Source organism: Bos javanicus, chromosome 18, assembly GCF_032452875.1.
Source record: "Bos javanicus breed banteng chromosome 18, ARS-OSU_banteng_1.0, whole genome shotgun sequence".
Taxonomy (NCBI): domain Eukaryota; kingdom Metazoa; phylum Chordata; class Mammalia; order Artiodactyla; family Bovidae; genus Bos; species Bos javanicus.
In genome coordinates, this window is record NC_083885.1 from 6,853,704 (window position 1) to 6,881,300 (window position 27,597).

The window sequence follows — 27,597 nt, forward strand, 5'->3', positions numbered from 1 at the left end:
CTATTTCTTTGCATTGATCGCTGAGGAAGGCTTTCTTATCTCTTCTTGCTATTCTCTGGAACTCTGCATTCAGATGCTTATATCTTTCCTTTTCTCCTTTAACAGGGGTTAAAAGAACAGATGAGGGTGGGCCAGCCAGTGAGGGGAGAGGAGAGGGGAGAGGACCAGAACTGCAGAAGTGGAGAGAGATCCGAGCTCCAGAGAAGCAAGATGGAGCTCCTAGGCGTTAAGAGGAGAAGGAGTGATAGGGGAGGAATTAATTCTTTAACTAAAGGTTTAAATCACTTGGTAGAAAAAAGAAAAAATACTGAAGCAGGTTTCAATACAGAGTGTTGGAGGAAAAGACAGAGGTTGAAGGCAGAAAGAAGGGACTTTGAAGATACCAGGGACTTGCATTTCCCTTAGGTGGGAAGGATGAGAGACGAATCAACCAACATTTACTGAGCACCTCGGACATGGCAGACACTGTAGCCATTTTCAAATACACTTTCTCTGCATCTGAAATCCAGACTCCCATGAAATGTTAGCTTCAGAGAGAAGAAAGAGGTTTTCCTCTAATGATGGGAGGCGGAAGGGCAGACAGATGACTCTTTAAGGAAGCGGGGTGAACAGGGTCTCCCCTCAATCATCAAATATCCACTGGGAATTTCCTTTCTGCTTGACACTCTGCCAAGGGTGTCAGATCCGTTACTTAATGGGAGCCTCACAGCAACTCTAGAATGTTCTATCGTGGTCCTCTTCTTGGAGATAAGGAAACTGAAGCTCTGTGAAACCTTTGCCAAATTATTTCTACATGCAGGCAGTTACTAGTGAAACCAGGATTCAAAATCCGAGTGTGCCTGGACAAACAACTATTTATTTCTCTGCCACAGCGCCTTTATCTGTGCAGTTACCTGCAGGGCTATGGTGAGGTTGAATCATGGGGTGATCCACATGGGAACGTTCCTGTTCTCACTCTCACTTGCCTTGTTTAGAATGAGGCCATCGGATCCTCACTAGACCCTCAATCCTCTGCAAGACTTTCCATCACTTTCTGGAGTCATAGACTTCCTGAAGATCCCTCTCCTCCCCAAACCACCCCCCACCCCACCACCGCCACACACACACACACACACACACACACACACAGGTGCCACAAGCATTAGAAACTGAAATCCACCTGCTACCTCGGCCGCAGATGTCTGCTCCTTGCCCCCAGAAAAGAAGCCATGTTTAGGATGCACACTAAATACAGAACACAACCAAAAAGCAAAGGGGTGTCTCCAAAAGGGATAATGCAAACTGAGACAATAGCTTCACAGATCAATAGGAAACCTTTAAAGGCCACTGATGAGCTAGACTGCAGGGACGCTCCTGTTCTGTAAAAGGAAAATAAAATGGATCAATAAGAGACGAAAACTGATATGAAATGGCTGAGATGGACTCCTGCTCCCAGGCATTCTTCACCAACCTGGTTCTTCAGTCAGACTGTTCTTTCCATTCCTCCCCACTGTGATGAGACCCTAAGGCCCTGGCGTCACAGCAATTGAAATTGAAATCCCCTTGAAAGAGGGCAGCAGAAAAGCCACAGTTCGGGCCCGTCCCACCACTCTGGGCACAGGTTCCCACAATGCGGGGAATCTGCCTGAATGCACCAACCTGGGGATAGGAGGAAAACGTGTATGCCTAGACTCAACCCTTCACCCGCACCCTCCAGTCCCCATTTGTGCGGTGTTTCAGCAGCAAGGTACATTCTAAAGGGCTCCCTGGTGCCTTTAAAGGATTCGTCTACTGGCTACGTGATCTTGGGCAAAATTTTGTAACCTCTCTTAGCCTCAACTTCCTTTCCTCTAACCTTGTGAGCGTTGCTGTGATGGAACAGGACAAATGATCGTTGTCACCTTCTTCGTCACCACCACTGGTCCAAGGATTAAGTGGGTGGATGTGGCTGAATGCTGCATGTGCCTCTGTCGGGGGAGGGTTGAGAGTCAGACGGACCATTAGCTGGGCGGTCTTGAGCAAGTTGTGAATCTTCTCTGACTTTCATGTAATCCATCGTGGACCCAGGTCAAGAAAAATCTCTGCTGGCTGCTGTGAGGACTGGAGGAGGCAGGTAAAGTGCTCAGCACATGCTGGGCATATACCAAGTGGTCAGTAAGGGTCCTTTCTCTTTGCCCCCTGACTCCATCCATGACTGGTCCCCAGCAGAGAGCCTTAAGCTGAAATCCTAGTGAGTCCAGGTTGGTAATCTGGGGTCCAGCTCAAAAAGAAGACAGGAGGGTTCATCCTGGGGAGAGAGAGAGGTGGAAGCCTTCATGGTCTAGACTGAAGGAGGTCCTGGCAGACTCGGTGCCCTTGGGGAGAAAGCATCCCACCTCCACGACGCCGATCCTCACATCTCCGGAGCCTACAGCTTCACTCCAAGCTGCTCGGGCGCCTGCACAGATCAAAGGGACACGGAACGTCTCTGCTGGGCCCCTGGCCATCCTTCTCCAGATCTCTGCCCTGGAGCGCTTGGGGCTTTCCTGTTTCCCCACCGGGTGCCCACCACCTCACTTTGCTTCTAGGCCTCTGGGCTCCACTGGTGGTCCAGGACAGGCAGGCGTCCAGGGGGATCAAGACGGCCACTCTCCTGCCGTAGGTGCAGGTTCATTCAACGCTGCTGCCTGAGCCCCTGCTGCATAAAGGGCGCTGTGTCGGGCAGCAAGCACCACGAGATGAACCAAGCAGAGTCCTCACCCCTCAGGCCACCCTGTGCTGGTCCGTAACCACAGACATCTTGAGCTCTGCCCCACACCGAGACCATTTTGCCTTGAAGAGAAATCAGAGAATGTACGATTCTCTCCCATGTTTTTTGAGCAACTCCTTTAACACCGCCTCCTGCGCAACTGACAAGCCTAGAAAGTCACCCTGAGGCCCCCATGCCCTCCCCCTCCTCCCACGCCGCTGCATCCAGTGTCCCCTCCCCCACGCTGCCCTCCTGGCTTCTGCCTCTGCTATGTCCTCTCTCCTGTTACACTTGGGTGCTTCCTCCCCATTTTGTCTCTGCTGCTTGTTGGCTGACTGCTCCCAGTGGAGGGTGGGGACCTGCTCTTTCTCTGTCTCTCTTGCTCTGACTCTGAATAAGTGAATATGTAAGCGTCCTGGTGTCCAACTCTTATGCGCCCCCCCAGAAGGCATTCTAACTTGCCAGACAGACTATTGTCCTGGCTGTGTGTGGCCTACAGTGTGTCTGGGTGAGGCCTACGCAGCTTGTCCCCCCTACCTCCCGGCAAAAAAAAAAGGCGCGACTGGGAAGCCAACCCTTTCCTTTCTGCTATCTCACTGCTCCTTGGAAGAAAAGCCATGACGAACCTAGACAGAGTAAGCAGAGACATCACTTTGCCAGCAAAGGTCCCTCTAGTCAAAGCTATGGTTTTTCCAGTAGTCATGTGTGGATGTGAGAGTTGGACCATAAAGAAGGCTGAGCGCTGAAGAATCGTTGCTTTTGAACTGTGGTGTTGGAGAGACTCTTGGGAGTCCCTTGGACTGCAAGGAGATGAAATAGTGAAACCTGAAGGAAATCAACCCTGAATATTCACTGGAAGGACTGATGCTGAAGCTGAGGCTCCAATACTTTAGCTATCTGATGTGAAAAACCAACTCACTGGAAAAGCCCCTGATGCTGAGAAAGATTAAGGGGAGGAGGTGAAGGGGGCGACAGAAGATGAGATGGTGGGATGGCATCACCGACTCAATGGACATGAGTTTGAGCAAGCTCCAGGAGATAGTGAAGGACAAGGAGGCCTGGTGTGCTGTAGTCCACGGGGCTGCAAAGAGTCGGACACGACTGAAGTGACTTAGCAGCAGAACAATACAATCTCACTAATAAGGAGTTCTTCCACTATAAGATTTCTTCTGCCATTCTGTTGTTCTTAGCACACACATCACCTGGTTCCTCTGAGTTCTCCTTTATCATTTTGAATTCCATTTTAGCAACGAACTCTATCCTACAAGACCTTCCTTATTGAACATAAAGAAAACCTCTGCAGGTCACTTTCTTTCTTCTCTCTTCCACCTTCCTTGGGAGGAGAGGGACTGACTTTTTTGGTACCTCCACATTTCTCGATGTCATAAAATAAGTGCTCGGGTACACCTCACCCAGGAGTGATTAGCTTCTTTCCAACAGGGAGAAAACTGAGGCTCAGAGAGCGGAAGCCGCGTGTTGTAGCTCACACCACATGACGTGACAGGTCTCTACGACTCCTCGCTATCTGTCATTTGAAATACACACACATGGGTGACACATGTGAACACGTTTGGACCCCTGTTGGTTGGGGCCGTGTGACATTCATTATAGAAAACGTTTATCTGATTATATCTCATTCCTGAGTCCTGCTGCGGGGCTTGGTGCAGGCTTTGGAATGACTGTCTTCTAAGTGATTCTGTGTTCAAAGTTGTGCAGTGCAAAGGATAGAAGTTTGTGCAAATCGGGGGGCAGGGAGAAGAGCGGAATGTCTGAGTTCAAATCCCAGCCCCTTCTGTCCCCATGACCTCAGGCGACGGGTTGAGGTCATCCCCGGAGGGTTGTTATGGGTCTTTCCCCTTTGGATTGCCTCCTCCTGGGGCTCAGGGTGGAGGTCACACGGTCACACGTGGTGATACGGACTCTTGTCTGGCACATGTGCACCCATGAGCTCTTTCTCTGCAGGGGAGCTGGACCTACAACTCGTTAGCTGTGAGACTCTTGGATAAATCTCTTGACATGGCCAAGCTTCGTTTTTTCTGGTTAATAAAACAGAGGTAATACTCCCAGTGGTGAAACTTTGCTAGGAGCCTCTGATGAGCTGTTTTCTTGCTAAATGCATGCCCGTTTTTCTTTCCCTTTGCTAGAGACAGCTCACAGGGCTATGTATCAATCCTGGGGGTGGATGGAAGAAACAAGGAGGAGGAAATGAAGAGACACAGACGGGCTGGGGCTGGCTGAGGCTCAGCTTCACGGGGACGATCAGAGACCCTCCTCTCCTCTGTTCCCACCAAGGAGGTCTGGCCTGAACACTCCACTGGAGTCCGTCCCACCCCTTCCCCAGGTGGTCCCCCAAACTTCTTGGGGAGCGGCCCTGCCGACGTGGCTCCCCCAAGGGTGATGGTGGTGACATGCAAGATGATTCATGCCTGCATTGGGCTCCTTCTGAGTCACTGCAGAGCCCAGTGGTGACTGGAAAAAAACACCCCTGATCAATACCACATTTCCAGTTTTCATTAGAGTTTTTAATAGCTCAATGCTCTTTTGGAAGGCAGAATCAGGCATGTGTAAACTTTTTGGAGACAGAAATGTTTCAAGGTCACCCTTTGAGCTTGGACTCGAGGACACCCTGGGTCCTCTGGGAGGTTTCTCTCCTTCCAGAAGCTGCGTGTAGTTGCCTCGACATGGGACGGATCCCCCCGTCCTGCCTCGAGGTTGGTCTCCCTGTTCGTCCACGCAGCCAGGCTTTCCCTGACATCGTGAGCTTGGCCCCTGGGTCATTCCCCAAATTCTACTCTTCTCCCCCTCATCACCACTTAGTTCCAACAACAGTGTCACTCAAATATTGACTTTTTATTTATTGTTACGTCTAAAGCCCAAGCCAACTCCTTGGGGAGACCAACTGCCGTGATCGCCAGACCTCTGGGCACCCAGAGTGAGCTGTTCAAGGTGTTAGTTGCTCAGCCATGTCTGACTCTCTGCAGCCCCATGGACTGTAGCCTGCCAGGCTCTTCTGTCCAGGGAATTCTCCGGCAAGCATCTTGGCTTCTGGGTCTGCCCCCCACACCCGGGGCCTCCCTGACAGGCTCATCTAAGGCACTGCTAGTCCAATTGCCATCATGGCTAGTTATTTCCCCTTATCTCTTCCCGTAAGTTGAGCTGATGAACGACTTATCTGGGTGTTTTAGTATCTCTTCCATGTGACTGAAAGCTCCCTGGGCACCGGGGGACTTGGTCAGCGCTCGTCCTCCACACTGTGCCTGGCATCCCACAGGCCCAGGGTAAATGAGTGTTGAGGGAATGAATGAGTGTTGAGCGACACACGGCGGGTCGCTAGGGAGGCCGGGAGGTCTCTGCCGTGTTCCCGTGGGGATTAGGCTGGGTGTGTGCACCCACGTGTGTGTGGGCACGTGAATGGAGGAAGAACCTTCTGGGGCTTGGACTGCTCCCTGCTAGAACCCTTCGGCGGCTCCCGCTGGCCCTGGATGGAGCCCCCATCCGGCTGAGCTTGTGAGGTTCCCAGTGAACTGCCAGCCCCTCCCCCTGCAACCTCCCTCCCACACGGGCTCCGGGCATACCCACTGGCTCGGCCCTTTCTGCTCTGAGTTCCATTTCCCACCTGGGCCCCTGCCATCTATCTCCAGGGAGCCTTTTTGGAACCTGGGTTCCATCTCTGGGTCTGTGATGTGCTTCCTGCACTGCTGCCTAGCACTGGGGCCTCCAAAGCTAGGAAATGCAGAGCCTTCTTTTGGGCAACTGTGCAGTGGATTAGCACATTAATCTTTTAATTCCAACCTTCGTATGCCTGATGACGTGTATAAAATATTAGCATACCGGTGCCCCCTGGTTAATGTTAAAGGATGAAATATAAATGTGTACAGGAAGTATGATCAAGAAGTTTATAATAAGGGTGCATAGTCAAAAAAGGTCGGGGACCATGATAACATAACACTCTTCACACATTCCTGTATTTGCTGCTTTTCGAATTATTCATTCATTTGGCTGTGCTGGGTCGTAGTTGCGGCACATGGGATCTTCTCTGAAGCAGGCAAACTTTTATTTGTAGTATGTGGGGTCTAGTTCCCCGGTCAGGGATCAAACCTGGGTCCCCTGCCCTGGGAGTGCAGTCTTAGCCACTGGACCACCAGGGAAGTCCCTGTATTGGCTGCTTCTTGTCTGTTTCTTCCAAGACCACTTTTAAAGGAACTCATGAGGAACCACACAGAGTAGTGTTTCCCAAAGGTGGTACAGGAGCTGGTTTTACATAGTACATCAAAGAAAGGCGCTGAAAAACACTGACACCTCTTGAGTGCTCATTGCCCTTTTCAATCCTCTTCCATTCTTACTCATTCACATAGGAGAAAGTCTCAGCCAGGGGGTCAGGATGTTTCTAACACCTTTGGGTTAACACTTGCTGGCTACCCTCTTCAGAGAAGGTGATGGCACCCCACTCCAGTACTCTTGCCTGGAAAATCCCATGGACAGAGGAGCCTGGTAGGCTGCAGTCCATGGGGTCGCGAAGAGTCGGACACGACTGAGCAACTTCCCTTTCACTTTTCACTTTCATGCACTGGAGGAGGAAATGGCAACCCACTCCAGTGTTCTTGCCTGGAGAATCCCAGGGACAGGGGAGCCTGGTGGGCTGCCATCTATGGGGTCACACAGAGTTGGACACAACTGAAGCGACTTAGCAGCAGCAGCAGCAGCTGCCCCTTTTAACAGAGTGATCAGGCTGCAGGTTCAAGACCTTGGAGAGGGCCTCGTATGCAGCCAGACACCAACAGTGGGGCTTTATTTTCATTTATCCTTTCTATTTGGGACAAGCCATGTTGGTTTTTCTCTGCTAAGCTTGCAAAATTTATTAAAACAGATTTATCTAAAGAGTAAATAAATTTGTAAAATACTGACTAAGTTGTAATATATGTATAATTGAATATGGCAACTCATTTACATTTGGGAAACACTAGGGTAGGATAATGAATGTCATCTTTGAAATGTGAAGGCGCTGTTAAGATTTCTAGCTCCGGCAACGGCTGAACATGTGGTCACTGTCGAGTTATTGTCTGAAACTGACTGTAAAATGAGGGCCAAAATATTTAGCTCTCAGTGGCTTTTTGAAGTGTTCTTAAAGACATTCCCCAATGCATACACCTGATTGGTTTGTGCAATGAATGGAAGGAGAGAGAGAAGGAAATAAATTTGAATCAATGAAGCCGTGAATCTGGCTCTTCCATGAAAGCTCCGCCCCTCTTCTCTGTGTCAGGCTGGCAGGGTTTCCTTCTCTCTCTCCCTGGGGTCGCATTCAAGACCCAGCTGACATTTACCCAGGAGACTTGGACAAACTCAAGAACCCTCCCAGCCCCTCACCTTTCTCCTTTGAGGTGATGACTGTGAGAGGAGCAGGGAACGTGAGTGAAACCTGGACTTGTTTGTGGCTGCGTTGGAATCCTGTTAGGACTTTGGAGAACATAAGAGTCTCTAAATATAATTCCTGCCTGGGCAGTGGGTGAGCTTCCCATGCAAAGACGTGCCTGAGACCAAAGCAGGTGACCACTGTCGGAAACAGGTCCCGTCTTATCTTCTCTCTAAGAAACAACATGTTCACCATCCTGAAAACAGAGACACTTTGAAGGCATCACGAACCAGGTCTAGAAAGAGCATTTCTGGAATCCACAGGTATTCTCTACAGATCTGACATTAAAGGTCAACATTCAGCCATCCCCTCATGCAACACTCACAAACACAGCTCCTCCATTTACACTGCAAAACGAGAGCTATGTTTTTTAAGAAGTCAAATCACCTACACTTTCTTTTTAGACAACAAACAAATGAACCTTCCCTCTCCATGTCTTCTCCCATTTTTCAGTGGTTTGGCCCAATCTTCTTGACATGATATTTGGGTCAGGAAACGGTAGATGTGGCAGCTCCCAGACTTCTTAAGGTGCAGTCTCACTCCGTCAACACAAGGCAAGACAGCTGCATTCGAGGGAAGAGGCCTCCTCCTCTCGGCAGAAGCAGTGGCACGTGTGCACAGGCAGGGGAGGAACTGTTGGGTCCATGTCTGTGTGGACAGTCTCACGCAAGCACACACACACGTGCACACACTCCAAGTCACAAGTTGCAGCACTCACTTCTGCTAACACAAGGCTCGAGATGAGCATCAGCTTCTGCTGCGGGACCTCCCTGTGGAGTCTCCACTGGATCCCCAAGAAGGATGCCCTCAGGTCCCTCCGCTGTGCTTTCAGCTTCTTTCCCACCAGAGGGAAATGTGAGAGAAAAGGGCAAGAGGTCAAACAGCAAACAAGCTTCTGTCCGTGGGACCACTCCGGCAGGGAGCTGAAGGGTGTTCCAGATGCTGCACTGTCCTGCGATGACCTGCACTCCGTCCACCTTTTCCTGCCACTCAACCTTTGCCCAGACCACCCCTCACGCAAGACTGCCCTGCCTTGGGCACAATACCATGCCTTTTCTCTCCTCTAATTAGGGGATCAAGGTCCACCCACTTGTTGACCCTCGACATGATTCTCCTGATGAGAACAAGTCAAAGGGTCTTCTTTATTTTGAGACATGCTAGAGCACGGACTGGAGTTGCCTAGATGGGACGGCAGACCATGAAGGCAGAGGAGATAGACCACGCGAAGTCAGATGTAGAAAAGAGACTGGCTTCATGGCTATCTGGCAGGATTTCTTTTCTAGCTTCACCTGAGTGAGACTTCTGTGGGCTTATGGGGTGAGAGGAGACAAGGAGCCTTATAAGGAAAAAGGATGTAAACACACATCCTCTGTCTGTGGAGGAGAGACGGTGAGAAGGCATTTGAGAATAAGGTAACAGGTAGAGGAAATGTTTACATTCGGAGATTTGTGTTTGGTTGAAGTTGCTTTCGGCAAAGAGGGTAAGGCCTACAGTGACTGTAACAGATTTCAGTGTCCTCAGGGATGATTTTCCCTTATTACCATCCCAAGCCTGCTGCATCTGTCAGAATGTAGCCAACCCTCTTTCACTAAAGGGAGAGGATTTTCTGTTTAAGTCAATACTTATGTAACTTCATTCATCAAATGAAAACAGAGCCATCATTTTAAAAACACTGCACCCTGAAGAGAATAGTACCTCTATGCTTGCAGAAACCAGTATGAACTCCCCACAACTAGAGGCAGTTATCACGAAGTGAAAAACTTCTCTTCAAAAACAAACTCTGATCAATGAAACCAAAAGTTGTTTCTTTGAAAAGATCAACAAAATTTACATACCTTTAGCTAGACTAATCAAGAAAGAGAGAAGCCTCAAATTACTCAAAATCAGAAACAAAAGCACTACCAACTTTTCAGAAATAAACGGGCTTGTAAGAGAATACTATGAACAGTCATATGCCAATAAATTAGATAACCTAGATGAAATGAACAAATTCCTGGAAACGCACAAACTACCAAGACTCAAGCAAAAAAAGAAAGATTCAGAGTCAGTAGTTAAACCAAATAAACTTCCAGCAAAGAAAACCCAGGACCACATGGCTTTATTAGTGAAGTCTTCCAAATATTAAAAGAATTAACACCAATCTTTCTCAAACTTTTTCAAAAAGAAAAACAGGGAACACTTCCTAATGCCAAACAAAATCACAAGGAAAAAAAAACAAACTATAGCCAAATTCAGACTTAAATTGAAGAAAGTAGGGAAAACCACTAGACCATTCAGGTATGACCTAAATCAAATCCCTTATGATTATACAGTGGAAGTGAGAAATAGATTTAAGGGCCTAGATCTGATAGAGTGCCTGATGAACTATGGAATGAGGTTCGTGACATTGTACAGGAGACAGGGATCAAGACCATTCCCAGAGAAAAGAAATGCAAAAGAGTAAAATGGCTGTCTGGGGAGGCCTTACAAATAGCTGTGAAAAGAAGAGAAGTGAAAAGCAAAGGAGAAAAGGAAAGATATAAACATCTGAATGCAGAGTTCCAAAGAATAGCAAGAAGAGATAAGAAAGCCTTCTTCAGCGATCAATCCAAAGAAATAGAGGAAAACAACAGAATGGAAAAGACTAGGGATCTCTTCAAGAAAATCAGAGATACCAAAGGAACATTTCATGCAAAGATGAGCTCAATAAAGGACAGAAATGGTATGGACCTAACAGAAGCAGAAGATATTAAGAAGAGACGGCAAGAATACACAGAAGAACTGTACAAAAAGAGCTTCACGACCCAGATATTCACGATGGTGTGATCACTCACCTAGAGCCAGACATCCTGGAATGTGAAGTCAAGTGGGCCTTAGAAAGCATCGCTACGAACAAAGCTAGTGGAGGTGATAGAATTCCAGTTGAGCTATTCCAAATCCTGAAAGATGATGCTGTGAAAGTGCTGCACTCAATATGCCAGCAAATTTGGAAGACTTAGCAGTGGCCACAGGACTGGAAAAGGTCAGTTTTCATTCCAATCCCAAAGAAAGGCAATGCCAAAGAATGATCAAACTACCGCACAACTGCACTCATCTCACACACTAGTAAAGTAATGCTCAAAATTCTCAAAGCCAGGCTTCAGCAATATGTGAACCGTGAACTTCCTGATGTTCAAACTGGTTTTAGAAAAGGTAGAGGAACCAGAGATCAAATTGCCAACATCTGCTGGATCATGGAAAAAGCAAGAGAGTTCCAGAAAAACATCTATTTCTGCTTTATTGACTATGCCAAAGTCTTTGACTGTGTGGATCACAATAAACTGTGGAAAATTCTGAAAGAGATGGGAATACCAGAACACCTGATCTGCCTCTTGAGAAATTTGTATGCAGGTCAGGAAGCAACAGTTAGAACTGGACATGGAACAACAGACTGGTTCCAAATAGGAAAAGGAGTTCGTCAAGGCTGTATATTGTCACCCTGTTTATTTAACTTATATGCAGACTACATTATGAGAAACGCTGGACTGGAAGAAACACAAAGCTGGAATCAAGATTGCTGGGAGAAGTATCAATAACTTCAGATATGCGGATGACACCACCCTTATGGCAGAAAGTGAAGAGGAACTCAAAAGCCTCTTGATGAAAGTGAAAGTGGAGAGTGAAAAAGTTGGCTTAAAGCTCAACATTCAGAAAACGAATATCATGGCATCCCGTCCCACCACTTCATGGGAAATAGATGGGGAAACAGTGGAAACAGTGTCAGACTTTATTTTTCTGGGCTCCAAAATCACTACAGATGGTGACTGCAGCCATGAAATTAAAAGACGCTTACTCCTTGGAAGGAAAGTTATGACCAATCTAGGTAGCATATTCAAAAGCAGAGACATTACTTTGCCAACAAAGGTCCATCTAGTCAAGGCTGTGGTTTTTCCTGTGGTCATGTATGGATGTGAGAGTTGGACTGTGAAGAAGGCTGAGCGCCGAAGAATTGATGCTTTTGAACTGTGGTGTTGGAGAAGACTCTTGAGAGTGCCTTGGACTGCAAGGAGATCCAACCAGTCCATTCTGAAGGAGATCAGCCCTGGGATTTCTTTGGAAGGAATGATGCTAAAGCTGAAACTGCATTACTTTGGCCACCTCATGTGAAGAGTTGACTCATTAGAAAAGACTCTAATGCTGGGAGGGATTGGGGGCAGGAGGAGAAGGGGACGACAGAGGATGAGATGGCTGGATGGCATCACTGACTCGATGGACGTGAGTCTCAGTGAACTTCGGGAGTTGGTGATGGACAGGGAGGCCTGGCGTGCTGCGATTCATGGGGTCGCAAAGAGTCGGACACGACTGAGCGACTGATCTGATCTGATCTGATCTGATAGTATCTCTTATGAATATAGATGCAAAAATTCTCAACAAAATACTACTAAACTGAACCTAGCAATATAATTAAAGGATTATACATTGATACCAAGTGGTAGTCATCCAAGGAAGGCAAGGTTGGTCAGAATAAATCAAGGTAATATACCATATTAATAGAATAAAGGGGAGAAAGCCACATGATCATATTAATAAATGCAGAAAGAGAATCTGACAAAACCCATCATCTTCCATGATAAAAACATACAACAAACTAGGGACAGAAATTAACTTCCTCAACCTGATAAGGAGAATATATGAAGAACTTACAGCTAACAAACTGACTCAGTCGTGAAAGACTGGACACTTTCTTTCTTTCTAAGATTAGGAACAAGACAGAAACGTCTATTCTCACCACTTCTATCCAACAATGTACTGGAATACTTAGGAACAGATTTAACCAAGAAAGTGTAAGATGTGCACCCTGAAAACTCTGAAACTTTGCTGAGAGAAATCAAGGAAAACCTAAGTAAACGAAAAATGATACCTATGGTTATCCATGACCATAGATAAAAAGCCTTAATGTTGTTAAAATGGTAATAGCTCCCCAATGAATCAATACAACTCTATCAAAATCATAACTGTCTTTTTTTATTTTTACTTTTCAAAGAAATGGACAACCTGATGCTAAATTTCATAAGGAAATGCAAGGTATGTGAATAGTCAAAATCTTGAAAAACAAAGAAGACATACTCCTGGTATCAAAACTTATTGAAAAACAATAAAAATCAAACTGTGTGATACTGGCATCAAGACAGACATACAGATCGATGGAACAGAACTCAGAGTACAAAAATAAACCTATACATCTGTGGTCAATTGATTTTCAACAAGGTTACCAAGACCATTCGATGTGAAAGAACAGTCTTCCCCACTAACAGTGCAGTGGCAACTGGATATCCCAGTGCAGAAGAATTAAGTCAGGTCCCCTACCTTATACCATATGTGTATTTCAGTCGCTCAGTTGTGTCCAACTCTGAGACCGCAGCTCACCAGGATCCTCTGTCCATGGGATTTGCCAGGCAAGAATACTAGAGTGGGTAGCCATTTCCTCCTCCAGGGGATCTTCCCAACCCAGGGATCGGATCGAATCCTCGTCACCTACATTGACAGATGGATTCTTTACCACTGAGCCACCTGGGAAGCCCTCACTTTATACCATATTCAGCAAGTTAACTCAAAGTAGATCAAAAATCTAAATGTAAGAGCTAAAACTATAAGAGGAAAAAAAAAAGGAATAAATCCCTATGACTTGGATTAGGCTGTGGTTTCTTAAATGTGACACTAAGAGCACAAGCAACAAAAGAAAAAAAAAAAAAACTAGATAAGCTGTATTTCAACAAAATTTAAAAATCTGTGCTTCAAACGATGCACCTTTGAAACACCACCAAGAAAATGAAAAATGTAAGTCTTACGTACTGAAGGTGTGTGTCCTGAAATTCATATGTTGAAACTCCACCCACTAAATACTGAGGCACTTGGAGGGGGGCCTTTGAGAAGTAATCAGGGTTAGATGCGGCCACTAGGGTGGATCCATCACAAATGGGATTTGTGCCCTCTGCGGGTCTGAAAGGGCACGGAGGATGCAATGAGAAGGTGGCCGTCTGTGATCGTGAAGCGTGTTCTCACCAGAACCCAACAGGCCAGAACCCTGATCTCACAGCTTCCAGCCAGAGCTACACAATACAAATCTCTGTTGTTTGTAAACCACCCAGTTAGCGGTGCTTTATTACAGCAGCCTGAACCAACTAAGACAATGACCCAGAGAATCACAGTAAGTGTTTGAAAATCATACATCTGACAAACGTCTAGAATTCAGAATCTATGAAGTAATCTCACAAAGCAATAAAATGACAGATCACCCAATTAGAATATATGCAAAAAGCCGGAGCAGACGTTCATCTAAGGAAAATAAACCAACGGCCGACAAACACGTGAGAAGATGTTCATCATCGCTATTCATTAGGAATATGTAAATCAAAATCATAATCTGATGATTTCACTTCACACCTACCAGGATGGCCATAATTTAAAAATGAGAAATACAAGTGTTGGTGTAGGCATGGAGATATTGGAAGCCTCGTTCATTGCTGATGGGAATATAATATGGTGTAAACACTGTGAGAAACATTTTGGCAGTTCCTTAAAAGCTGAAACACAGAATTACCCTATGACTCAGAATTTCACTCCTAGGTATATACTGAAAACAGACAGAAGCATATATCCACAGAAAAGCTTGCAGAAAAATGTCCAGAGCAGCATGACTCACACCACCCAACAGGTAGAAACAATCCACATGTCCATCAGCTAAAGAACTGACAGAATAAATATGGAATATACAAACGCTGGAGCATCATTCAGTCATATAAGGGAACAGAACACTGACACGTGCTCCAACACAGACAAATCCTGAAAGCGTAGTGCGAAGCGAACGAAGTCAAATGCAATTGGCCATATAGCGTATGAGTCGATTTATAGCAGTAAATGCACAGAATGGGCAAATCCATGGAGACATGAGGTAGTGCACTGGTTGCCAGTGGATGGGGGGATGGGGAAAATTGGGAGGGAAGTGATTTCTTTTTGGGGTGATGGAAATATTTTAGAATGACTGCAGAACACTACAAGTATACCATAAACCACTGGATCGTATATTTCAAAAGGCCTAAAATGTTTTCTTCTATAAAATTATTTCGAAAACAATAGCAAACTTTGATCTGGGAAGATGAACTGTCAACACGACCCCTCTGCCGTTTTGCTCTGGGTTATTCCTTTTCCTTTCGTCAGCTGCTCCCTATGCCACTTCCCATCACCTGCGTCCCAGCAGCCTCTGTTGCTCCCACACTGGCCTCTCCTTTTCCCAGCACACCAGGTGAATCCCACCCTACAGGTCCTTCTGCACTGGCGACTGGGGGCTCCTGCCAAGAACCTCCTGCTCCTGGTCTGGGCATCAGTGGTTTCTTTTCCTTTTGTGGTCACAGTTCAAATGTCCCCCTTAGGAGAGACCTTCCTTGAAAACTAAAATCGATCCCATTGCACCAGGAGGTGCTGGAAGGTTTGAGTTTGCCCCTCTGGGTCCCATCCACCCCTCCCCTTCTTCTGTGCTAAAGAAGGCTGATCTTTACGGGCAACAGTGGGCTCCTGGGACCTCAGGCTACAGGCTGGATCTGGCCACTGGATGTGCTCACAGGCAGTCGAGGGCAGGAGGGGTGTGGGTCAGAGTATTGATGCCCCATGCCATCCCTGCTGGGGGTCTCCGGTTCACCCTGAACCTGCCCGCACCTACATAAGTAGTCCTTTACAGAATTCTCCTTAATTATTCAATTGGTGCTGTCTGTCTTCTGGTATATGTGTGTTGATGTGTGTGTGTGTTCTATTATATATGCTCAACAATAATTTTAAATATCTACATGTTTATCACGCTCTCCCTCTAGGAGAGTAAACCTGAAGAGGGGAGACAGCCTGCCTGCCTTTTTCGCAACCATAGCCTGGGTGCCTGAAACTGTGCTGAGCAGAAAATACGTGCCTATGAATATATTTGAATACTTAATATATTGTTGTTACTGTCGCTCAGTCACTCAGTCGTGTCCGACTCTTTGTGACCCCATCGACTGCAGCACGCCAGGCTTCCCTGTCCTTCCCTGTCTCCTGAACTTTGCTCAAACTCGTGTCAATGATGCCATCCAACCATCTCACTTTCTGTCACCCCCTTCTCATCATTTGCAATTATTTTATCAAGGGAAACCTACATATTGCTAATGGATCAGGTCCCCTACATTTCTTCAACTGACTTAAGCTCCCAGGCAGCAAGGTTTCTGAGTTCATGCTCATTTTCCTTAACCCCTTTGGCTCTAGAGAGCTGCAACACAGGGTTACAAATGAGTTACTCTCTGGAATGGATTTAGCTGTAAACCCCTTCTGTTACAGGTTAATAAAATCTAGGAAATTACCTCTGAACAGCCAGAAATACATTGTGGGCAAATGAGGAGACAGCTGAGAAATAAGGATTTGAGTTTTCAACGTTTATGTTTGCTTTCACTCCTAATAAATATTTAAGTTAGATTGAATTTAACTTAACTTGATGACTATTTAAGTTTAATAGTCATCTGTTTATAGCAGTACTTTCTGCAAATTTTTAGTTAAGAATCTTTGGCTCTTAACCAAAAGGCATTTAAAAAAAAAACCCACCTTTCTCCTACCATAAATTTGTAATTCCACATTCACTTATGTAATTGTTGTATGAAATCAATTTCAGTTGTATTTCTTTTGCAGAAGCACAGATGGGAAAGGACTCATTTGCATTTGGAATTTACTTGGTACAGTTGACAGCCAAAATGAGAAATTGTGATAGTCAGAATAACGACCTCCCTTCCCCCCACAAAAAAACGGTCCAGTCCTAATGCCGAGAACATGTGACTCTATTACTTGGCATGGGAAATGGGAATGAAGGTTGCCGATGGAATTAAGACTGCTAATCAGCCGACCCTAAAATAGGTGATCTCGGACGACCTGGATGGGCTCAGTGTAAACACAAAGGTCCTTCAAGGTGGAAGAGGGAGGTGGAATCAGGGGGTTGTGAGGTGAGGAGGAATCCGCCCACCATTGCTGGCTCTGAAGACGGAGGAAGGGCCACAAGCCAAAGGGCACAGTGACCTCTAGAAGCTAAAAAAGGCAAGGAAATTAGTTTTCTAATTCTCTCCTAGAACTGCCAAAGGAACACAACTATGCTGATTTTAGCCTAGGGAGATCCATGTCAAACTTCTGAAGTCCAGAAGAGTAAGATAACAAATTCGTGTTGTTTCAAGCCAAGCTGGTGACAGTGTGTTACTGCAACAAGAGAAAGTCAGTGTAGACATAACCGTATTCTCCGTTTTAGAGGGGCAGCCTGTGCCCCTCCTCTAAACTAGGTATTATTATTTTTTGTGGGACATTTCGATGGTGCAAACATGAGTACAGAGTCATTTGGGTAGACTTTTGGCTTCTTTTTTTTTTTGTACAAGTCTATAATACATTCCAAATATTCCCATCAAAATGGGAGGTGCCCCTAAGTTAAGTTGGGTTAATCTTCCAATTCCCAGCTCTTTTGCAAGAAGCAAAGGAGAAAACAAACATCTCCAAGCACCCCAAAGTGTCAGCAACAATGCAGATTGTGTGGCCTTTGCTCTTCCCGCCCAGCACAGTGGTGAGCTGCAAGAAAAGGGGTTAATACGCACGAGGAAGGTAAGACCTGAGTTGTGAGGGAAGAACAGCTCCCTAGAGCAGTGCGTTATTTGCAAAGTACATTTTCCTGCTTCCACGGTGTGCAGGGAACCTGGGCTTCCTGACATGTTGCAGCTAGCTCAGACGCTCCGACAGAGCCAAATGACTCAGTCCCTGGACCACTACCAATGTTTTCGGGATTGAATCCTGCACTTATTTTCTGAGGAACAATGTTGAACTGGTCTCTGTGGCACTGTGTCAACTGACATCACCCTTTAATTGCAGATATGTCACGGCAGACTACCACCAATACCGAGTGAAGGATCCCAGGACGAGTTAAACGGTGCAGTGGAAGCTGTGGTGCGTTTCCCATATTCTTGGCCTGGCAGAAGGTCCAGGCCGTGAAGATGTGGGCTATTCAAGCCTGCTCACTCTGACCTCGAAAATGCTCAAACAGGTTGAACCACATTTATCTACCAAGTACAAAGCAAATCGGTGTGACAGTCTCTCTGAAGGGCACCTTACTCTGCTCTCATCTATTTTAAGTAACTCCCACGAATCAAATAGTGCTTGAAACACACACAAGCTAGGTTCACACCAAAAGCATTTTTATGTCCCCCTGTGGACGACTAATGTATATGCCATGAATTATGGGACTCAGGATAAGCTACTGCTTAGGGATTGTGAAAGTGAATATCTACGTGGAGGGTGAAATCTTGAGCCCAGTGGCCTTTGAATGTAACATCCTGTGAAGGAGACCGTGCCCATACTTGTTTTCAATACCGGAAGATCAGGAGTGGATACAAAGAGAATTGACCTTTGTATGAGTCCTTTATACAACTGTCCATCCAGATGTGACCTCACACATAGTCATTAGCTGGCTTTTAATAAGACACTTGACATAAAGAACAAGAGCTGCCTTTATGAACTTTCAAAGGCCAAAGTCAGTCATCTCTTTCATACCTGTGAGAACTGAGGTTGAGGACTCCCTGGATGAATGGTCCTCGTGAAGTTCTTACAAGGCTCTTTAGTTCCAGGGGAACGAAGCTGATGGACCTGCAGCAGCTTTGATGAAGGTCTGGAGAAGAAAGCAAATGGAAAAATTCACAACGCTATGTGGGCCTTTGCATTTTCCTGGAGAGAGAATATAGTCCTCTGGTGATGGGCACAGGTCTCCCCTTTTTATGCGTGCATGTGTAGAAGACTATGGGGCAGTGGGCATGCATGCTAGGTCACTGCAGTAGAGTCCTACTCTTCGTTACCCTATGCACTGTAGCCGGCCAGGCTCTTCCAGCCATGGAATTCTCCAGGCAAGAATACTGGAGTCAGTAGCCATACCCTACTCCAGGGTATCTTTCCAACCCAGGGATCAAACCCAGGTCTCCTGAGTCTCCTGCATTGGCAGGTGGGTTCTTTACCACTAGTGCCAACCTGAAGTGGGTACTCTCCTCAGAGATGAGACACTGATTAAGTACCAAGGATATCACATGCCAGGGAACTCGCCAACCTGTCCTCAACAGATAAATCAGAGTCCCCTTTTATTATAACAACACTGTGTTCTAAGCAAAGTACTAGACACTTTCCATGTATTACTTCATGACCACTTCTCTGCCATGTTCTCTTTCTAAAGTGTCCACCCAAAGCCCCAGGAATTCGGACAACACTGCGTTGGATGGCCTGATAGTGTCTATGTCTGCAAAGCTACTATATTAAGGCTAATGTGTATACTGTTTAAGTTAAGGTTGGGTTTGAAAAAGAACCTGGATCATCTGATGCTTGTGTTCGATACTCTGCCACTTGAGATGACTTCAGATTCTTAGGCTAAAATAAGATATCAAGGCTGGCAGAATGATGTCTGCACAGTTCAAATAAATTGATGAAAAGAAACATAAACATAATCCTCCCCAATTCTGCTGTGTTTAGTTTATAAAATCTTACTATCTGCCTTAAGCTTAGGCATTTCCTAGAAGAGTTTTCAAAGTGTGCTCCTTATGGAACTTACCAGGTCAAGGTCTTTGGCAGGGTGGTGAGGCTTCACAAGTCTAAACTGCTGACAACCCCCAGGGGAACACCCATTCACAGGACAGCTCTAAAACCACTGTTCGGGAGGCTACAGTCAATCTCAAGCTCTGATATCTAGGGTCCCTCCCTCTCCCCCTTCTGCCCTCCCTCCCCTCTTTGTTTCTCCGTCTGTCTCTCATTCCGTCCCATGATTTTCAATTCTTTAACGCTTTAGTCTCTTCTTTTCTCCCATATTTTTCTGTCGAAGTTCACTTTTGTCTGTGTGCCAGTGAGAATTGAGAGGACAATTAAATGAAATGTAGGTAGGTGGACAGGTAGATTTAATTACGTGAAGAATAAAATATATTCTTCAGACTTTTTTTTCCATGAAGAGCAAGCTATTTCTTTAGAAAACTTCCTTGGCAAGCTGGAGGGAGAGAAGCCAAGGCCCTCAGGGGCCTCAATTTGAACAGCAAGGCTCTGCAGGGGGCAGAGAGAGGAATGTGTTTATTGCTCCTGAGCAGAGGAGAGGAGATAAGGGAGGATGAGGGGCAGGAGGAAGGGAGCCAGTACGATTGGGGGTGGGGGTGGGGGGCGGTGCTCACAAACGAGTCTGTCCTCTCCCAGCACTTGCACCAAATGTAAATAAATGTTGGTGGAGTCTGAGTCAACATGGTGCTGAATCAACAATGAAGGCCAAATTCTACATTTCGGTGGATGCCTGAGAGAACCAATCTAGGGAGCCGCAGAGACGCACGAGGCATTGCAGCCCAGATACTCAGACACTTCTGTAAATCTAAGGGAGGGCCTGAGATTGGCAGGCACAAGTCAGGACCTGAGGGTCTGAATCAAGTTTAAAGATCTCTTAAGAAGAGAGTTAACTGGGAGTTATCAGAGGATGGGGACACTTCTGAGAGTTAGAGGGAGCATCTGAAAGATGCAAAGACAGGAGGCATATTCCAGGAAACAACCAAAGAGGCCTCGGGTATCTTGAGTTCACGGGAAAGCGAGTAAACGCCATGGAGCTGGCTCAGAAGGTCCCCCTAAACTATGCTCAGGCAGCTGGGGGACAGAGAAGAAGGGGAAAGAGACGCAACTGCATCTGGAGGAGAAGCTCCAGAAACGTGAGCCTTCACATCTGTGAGAAGATCAATACTGGCGGCCTTAGGTAACAGACGAAGATAGATTCAGTTTTATAGTAGATTCAGATAAATAACCAACACTGGGTTCACAGGAATTTTTTAAAAACGAATAAAGGAAAGAAGCCAGGAAAAAGGATGCGAGGGAGGGAGTGAGGGAGGGAGGAAGCGAAGGAGGAAAGAAGGAAGGAGCGAGGAGTTGGTTTGGAGCCACTTGTTTTCTGCTGCCTTCCTCAATGACTGAGGGTAGGATTCAAAACGCTGGGACTGAGCTGTGTGTGAGGTCCCCTGGAAGGAGGAACTCCCCTCCCTGCAGACAGAGGTTGAGGCCAGGCAAGGCCAGGCTGTCCTGGGCAGCCCTGGGCCTTTGGCTGTAAGTAAGGTCACGCAGGAGCCTGGTGGGCTGCAATACATGGGGACGCTAGGAGTCGGACAAAACTGAGCGACTTCACTTTCACTTTTCCCTTTCATGCACTGGAGAAAGAAATGGCACCCCACTCCAGTGTTCTTGCCTGGAGAATCCCAGGGACAGGGGAGCCTGGTGGGCTGTCATCTCTGGGGTCGCACAGAGTCGGACATGACTGAAGCGACTTAGCAGCAGCAGCAGGGTCATGCAGTTACAACTGATCTTGTTTCATTTTCTTTACAGCAAAAACCAGAGTCAAAACTTCCACAGAACAAAGTGAAAGCGAGCAACAGCCACAATGGTAACAACGTTCTCCCATTGTGGAGAGGAGACTCTGAATGGAGGTGGAGGACAGCACCCGTGAATTTGACCCCACAGGCCAGCCTTGTGTGTAGCACTACACAGTCTGCCTGAGGAGAGTGAGCTGAGGTCTGGAGACGCACAAGGGAAAGGAGCTGAAGCCAAGGCGGACGCTGCAGGCTTGGGTATCGCCCTCTGTTGATACACTGAAGAAGAGAGAGGCCAGGCCGGGGCGACACCCGCTCATGTCCCCCCAGCTTAGAGATCTCCTCCAGATTTCTGTTAGTGAAGCTAAGGCAACAGACAACCTCACAATGATGATGACACTATCCAACAACGCTACCATAGCAGTGACTGCCTTCTTTAAAAGCCCCAAAGCCCCAAAAGACAAGTTGGTCTTCATATCTCGAACGATTGCAAAATGCCTCTCCCCCTCCCCTCTGTCATCTTTCTGAGATGACTGTTCCCTCTGAATGAGTCATTCCAATAGGAATGCTAATGCCTTTGACATGTGTCAACATCACCCTGAAGAAAAGCTGTTGGATGGTTTTACTGGCACATGCAGCGCGGGGCACCGATGACGTGCGCTTGCCTCAGCCTGACACTCACACGGCATATTCAAAGCCGATCGCTTGTGGGATCCTGACACTGGTCCAGTGAAGCAGTCCTGCTCACCATGCTCGCCAATTACATTCCTGCCACCCTTTCTTTTAGCGAAAGGAGGGCCTTTCCTTTCTTGAATCAGAAATTTGTACAGAGACTGTCCTCCACGCAGATACCAGCGGTATGAAAATAAAGCATTTGGAATAACATGCCAAACTGGGAGTACAGGGCGAGACACAATACTGGATGTGAAGATGCAGGGGTTTGCACTCAGATAATCGTGGCTTTCTGATTTTTCAGTTTGCTCTTATGTAACAAGTGCAAAAACGACATAGTGTGGCCTCAGTCAATGTGGGCACTGCTCATATATTAACTTGCTACGAGACCCACTCCCTAGGGACGTTGTCCCCTGGGAACTGGCTTCTGGTTGCCCCAGTCATTGGAGGCACTGGCTGGAGTCTGGTGGCTGGGAGGTGAAGACCTGCCAGAGGGATTCTTGCCTGCTCTGTGCTGTGCTCGATGTCTCAAGCAAGGCTTGTCCCTCCTTCACCATTCCCGCCCCACCCAGGGAGCTTCCACCACCCAATTTGCCGTCGTGCAGCCGGGCTTCTGAGTCCGGATGAGATCTCGTCCTGCCTTTGTTCCTGCAGCCCCAGGGGTGGCAGGAGACCCCAGCTGTCACCCTTGCCTGCTTACCTTATGTTGACACCTTCAGACCCTGTAAATCTACGTCCCATAGTAAATTTTTGCTATTGGGCCCCTGGCTCTTCTTTCTGACAGGCTGGAGTGTGACTGGTCCAGAACACTCCACAGGGCCACGTGAATGCAGGGTTGGAATGTCAGCGTGCTGTTATCTGATTTGCGTCTTTTCAGTTCGTTTCCTGTCGGCCCGAAGAATGTTCTCAAAATAACGTGGACTCTCAGATGGTGTTCCATTCAAACTTTCAGGGCATGCAGGTTTTATTAACATTGTTGGCATATGATTATCCCTAGGAATGAAAAAATGCCTAAGACCCTGAGGGATTTATAGTCTGGGGTGGGGGGAGTAGTTGAGGAGACGTTTTCAGACGATTCTGAACTCGGGTGGGGAGACACTTCTCCAAACCAGAAAGGGCGGCACGTCTTGGTAAAGTAACCACTCCTCTCCCGGGTGGCCCTGGGCGCTCTGTCTGCTGGGGTACTGTGTGTCTTTCACAAGACGGGCTCTGCTTCACTCCCAGTTGACATGGGAGCTTGGCAGGATGCTTGGATTAGGTGTTCCCTTGTTCTGAAACTTGTTACATTCGAGAGAGAATTCAGTCCCAGGATGGAGGACTTTGCTCCGGGGAAGGTGAGGCCCAGCTTTTCTGGAACTGCGAGACAAGCTGTACCAAGGGAGAAAAGGCTCCCAGGTCTCAGTGTGATCGTGCCGTGAGCTCCAACACGTACCCGTGGACGGCAGCTTTTGGAGGTGCAGTGAGGTCAAAGCACACCAAGCTCCACGGTCGGCACCTGGGTCTCCCGGGTGCCAACAGAAGCATATCCACAAGGCCACCTAAACACTTGGCCAAGAAAGTTAGTGATGGGCGTACCTCACAAAATATTTAAGTTTGGGCTCATTTCAATTAAGCCTCTCAGAGCCTCAGGTGCCTGTCCAAAGCTTACCTGAGCCTGAACTCTTGGAACCAAGCAAGTCTGCCGAGACCTGCACAAACATGCTTTCCCATGAGAAGTCTGGCAAGAGGAATCCCCTCATCTCCACCCCAGTCTAAAAAGGTCCCAGCTGAGAACTACAAAAAGTACCTCCCAAACATTTCTAAACTCTGAAAAGTCTGGATTTCAGTTTAACCAGCAATGCCCAATATCTGCTCTTTATTGAGGGGTGGGGTGGGGTGGGGTGGGGACAGTGAGAGCTCAAAAAGTATCTTTCTGTCCCAGATGAATATGTCATATAACATGGAGGCAGAATGTCTCCATGAGGCAGATAACCAGTGAAGGGCACGGTGCAAAATGTGGTTCTTTCTTTCCTATTCTGAGTTGAAAACCGTGGGTTGCATTCAGTTAGATTGGCGGGTGAGTTCAGGCCAGAGTGGGTTGGCTTCCTCTTACTTCCTACCGTCATTAAAAGCCTTTATCTAATATATTTAATGACAGTGATAGTAACAATATAATAACTGACATTAATGGAACTCAGATCAACCCTGTGCTGAGCACTTTATAAGTGATTATCTTATTTTATCCTCATAGCTACTCTATGGGCTGGGTGCTGACTACCTACACTGTAACAGACAAGAGAAACAGGCCATGTGAGGCCACATTACTTGTCTGAATTCACCACTGTTAAGAGGCAGGAACTGAATTTGGGTCTCTCCAGTTATAGAGTATGAACTCCTAAACATTTTGCTGGTTGGCTCTCCCCTCAGATGCTTTATCGCAACCAAGAACAAAGCTATCATCTAAATAAATGAAGCTGGTTCCGCTCATAAGAAAATGGGCATGAAAAAGCTTTGAGAGCAGCGAAGCCTCACAGAAAGGTTAAGAATTAATTACTATAGAGAAAGAAATTCTACGGTGTGGGAGGAATGGCAGAAAAGGGAGAGTGGGGAAGATATTGATCATGAAATGAAAAGAACTGTATCTTGGAAACATATCAATGTAACGATTATGAATATGTAAAATTTAAGCATTCAAGGACTGGAAGGGAGAAATAAGGAGAAGTGAGGGGGGTATTAATTTGTGGGGAGGTGTGAAAATGGGCACAGATCTTTTCTTTCTCTGATTCAGATTTCCATTAGGTCATCTGTGCAAATTAAAAAAGATCCTCGGAATCCTCATCAAGAACCAGGCATTCAGGACTGTTGTGTGGTTAACCACAGCCCTGCACACACAGGCTTGGCATGTCAGGGCTATGTGACTGAACAGCACTTGGAGGGAGTGCATATTCTACATGGCAAATGTCTGTATTCTTTCGCTGAGCCACGCTCTGAGATGTCATCCTTATGACAAGGAAAACCCTGGAAGAGGAGACAGAACACAAACTTCGTGTCTTGACTTTAAAAAGGCTACAGGCTCTTCTGCGTGTTCTTAGAAACATGAGTTGCATGGGATCTCACATTTGAAAGTGCGTGAGAATCACCTGGCGATCCTTTAAGACTGGAGACTCTCAAAGATTCATACCTAGACGTTTGTGACACAGAAGTCCAGTGGGGACAGGGAATCTGTATTGTTAACCCCTGCCCTAGTTTAACAAACCCTTCAGGAGACCTGGGTTGTTGACCCCTGGGTCAGGAAGATCCTCTGGAAATGGCAATGGCAACCACTTCACTATTCTTGCCTGGGAAACTCCATGGACAGTGGAGCCTGGAGAGCTACAGTCTAAGGGGTTACAAAGAGTCAGACATGACTGAGCACGCACTCACATGCACACAGGTGGTTGGGATGTCAGTGGCCTGCAGACCACAACAGGACAGAGGAAGTCACAGCTCAAGTGAGAGGAAAATTAGGCCCTAATTTTCATAAGTGTGGAAACTGATGTTTGTTGTGTGTTGTTATAACTGAGCTCATTCTTAGAAAACCAGATTTTTTGCATTGGTGGATGATGTGACTTTGGGGGAAGCCATATATGCTTAGCACTATGTGATCTCAAATCATATACACAGAATACCTTTGTAGAGCAGGATTATTTTGCAGATAAGAGAACTACAGATTAGGAAGGTTTAAGTATTTTGAGTGAGGTCATACAGCTAAAAAGTGTGGGGTCAGGATTCTAAAGCAGTATGTACACTGAGGCCTTTCTAGTCTGCCATGAGCCTTCTAAACCTCTATTCAGGTGAAATGCACGATGCACCCACGACTGAAACAACAGTTATCTGGGAGAAAACGTGGACAGTATAAACAGAACTATCACATTCACAGAGCCCATGCACACTGGCCTTCTCGGGGAATGTCAGCCCTGAGGGCTGGTCCCATGGTTCAAGCCGTCTACTCTAGGGTCACTGCAGGCACCTTCCTACTGGTGCGTTGTCTCTTACTACTCTTCCCCATCTGGGACTCAACCAGTGGCTGCTACTGACCAACTGCCATGACAGAGCAGAAGCTTAATACCTCCTGTACCCTGGCTTGATTTTATCACAGTCATGAAAATGGGGGCAGGGAGGAGCATACCCTCTGCAATGAAAACTTCCCTTCCATATATTTTAATAACATTTCATTTTTTATGATTATCAAAAGAGCATATCAATTTTTTCAGTGGATATTTATGGAATTCTAAGGCTGTGTGCCCGGGAGGGAAGGGGGTTTAGATTTCTGAACAAGGCAAAGCTCTGCCCTTGGGAAGCTTGTATTCAAGAGGATGGAGCACCTGTGACATGTAGGAAAGAAACAACTGAGTGCATAAGATGTTGGAAAACGTCAGCGTGGAGAAGAACAAAGCAGAGGAAGAAAGATAAGGAAGGGAGAGTGGTCTGCATGTTAGTTACATGTATTCATACATATTAATGTGTAGGTGAGGAGGGCATGGTAACCCACTCCGGTATCCTTGCCTGGAGAATCGTGGATGGAGGAGCATGGCGGGCAACAGTTTATAGGGTCGCAAAGAGTTGGACATGACTGAGTGACGTAGCACACACGATGTATAGATACTTTTGAAAACTTTGAACACTCTGAAAAGAATATAAAACACCACCCAGAATCCTACTACACAGAGACAACCACTGCTGACAGTTTGGCCCATTTTCTTTCAGACCTCTTTTCTCTACTGAATTGTGATGACATTCTGCCTGCTTTCTTAGTGTAATCTGCACTTTTTTAACCTAACAGGCCACAGTCATTCTCCCACGTCATTACCATGATTTCACCGTTAAAGGTTTGCTGAGTGCCACTGGAGGAAGGCACTAGAATTGACTTAGCTATTTCCTCCGTTGTTGGTCATTTAGATGATTTCGTGTTCTTCCCAGTACAAATAACATGCTGACGGTCTTTCTTACCTCTAAGCCGTAGTGTGGATATCTGAGTGTTTTTCCAGAATACATTTATGTATTTTTGAGTCTGTTTTCTGAGATTCTTGATGGGTGTTGCCAAACTGCCCCCCAGAAACAGGGTGTAGCAAAGCTTTCCTAAACTCTCTCAAGAGTTCTGTTTCGGGCACGCACTTAATTTACCACCCACCCCGCCTTGAGGGTCCAGGCCTTCCAGGTCTCAGGAGACAATATGCATGTGCCACTCCCTGGCGTGGCCCCTGAAAGGACCCTTGCCATCTGCTTGGTGAAGGAGAATGCCTCTGACCATATGGGCCAGGACCTGAAGAGGTGACTTTCCTCCCTTCCCCCAACCTTTGCTTGAGTGAGTCTTAATCTATTCTGGGCCTCTTGGGGCCCCCATCCAGGAGGCTGTAATCACAGCACTAACCTGTGTTCACATTTCCCATTATCGAGCAGAAATCCCCCTGTGCATCAACATAGCCTGG

At 46.6% G+C, this 27,597-nt stretch overlaps 1 long non-coding RNA gene across 1 annotated transcript in view; it reads right to left on the reverse strand.

Moving 5' to 3' along the window:
- Positions 1–27,597, reverse strand: part of LOC133229988 (uncharacterized) — a 113,898-nt gene that overhangs the window by 80,574 nt on the left and 5,727 nt on the right. The window contains exon 4 of the long non-coding RNA XR_009730691.1: positions 18,669–18,783. This is a non-coding gene — a long non-coding RNA (uncharacterized LOC133229988). The remainder of the gene's footprint in view (positions 1–18,668; positions 18,784–27,597) is intronic.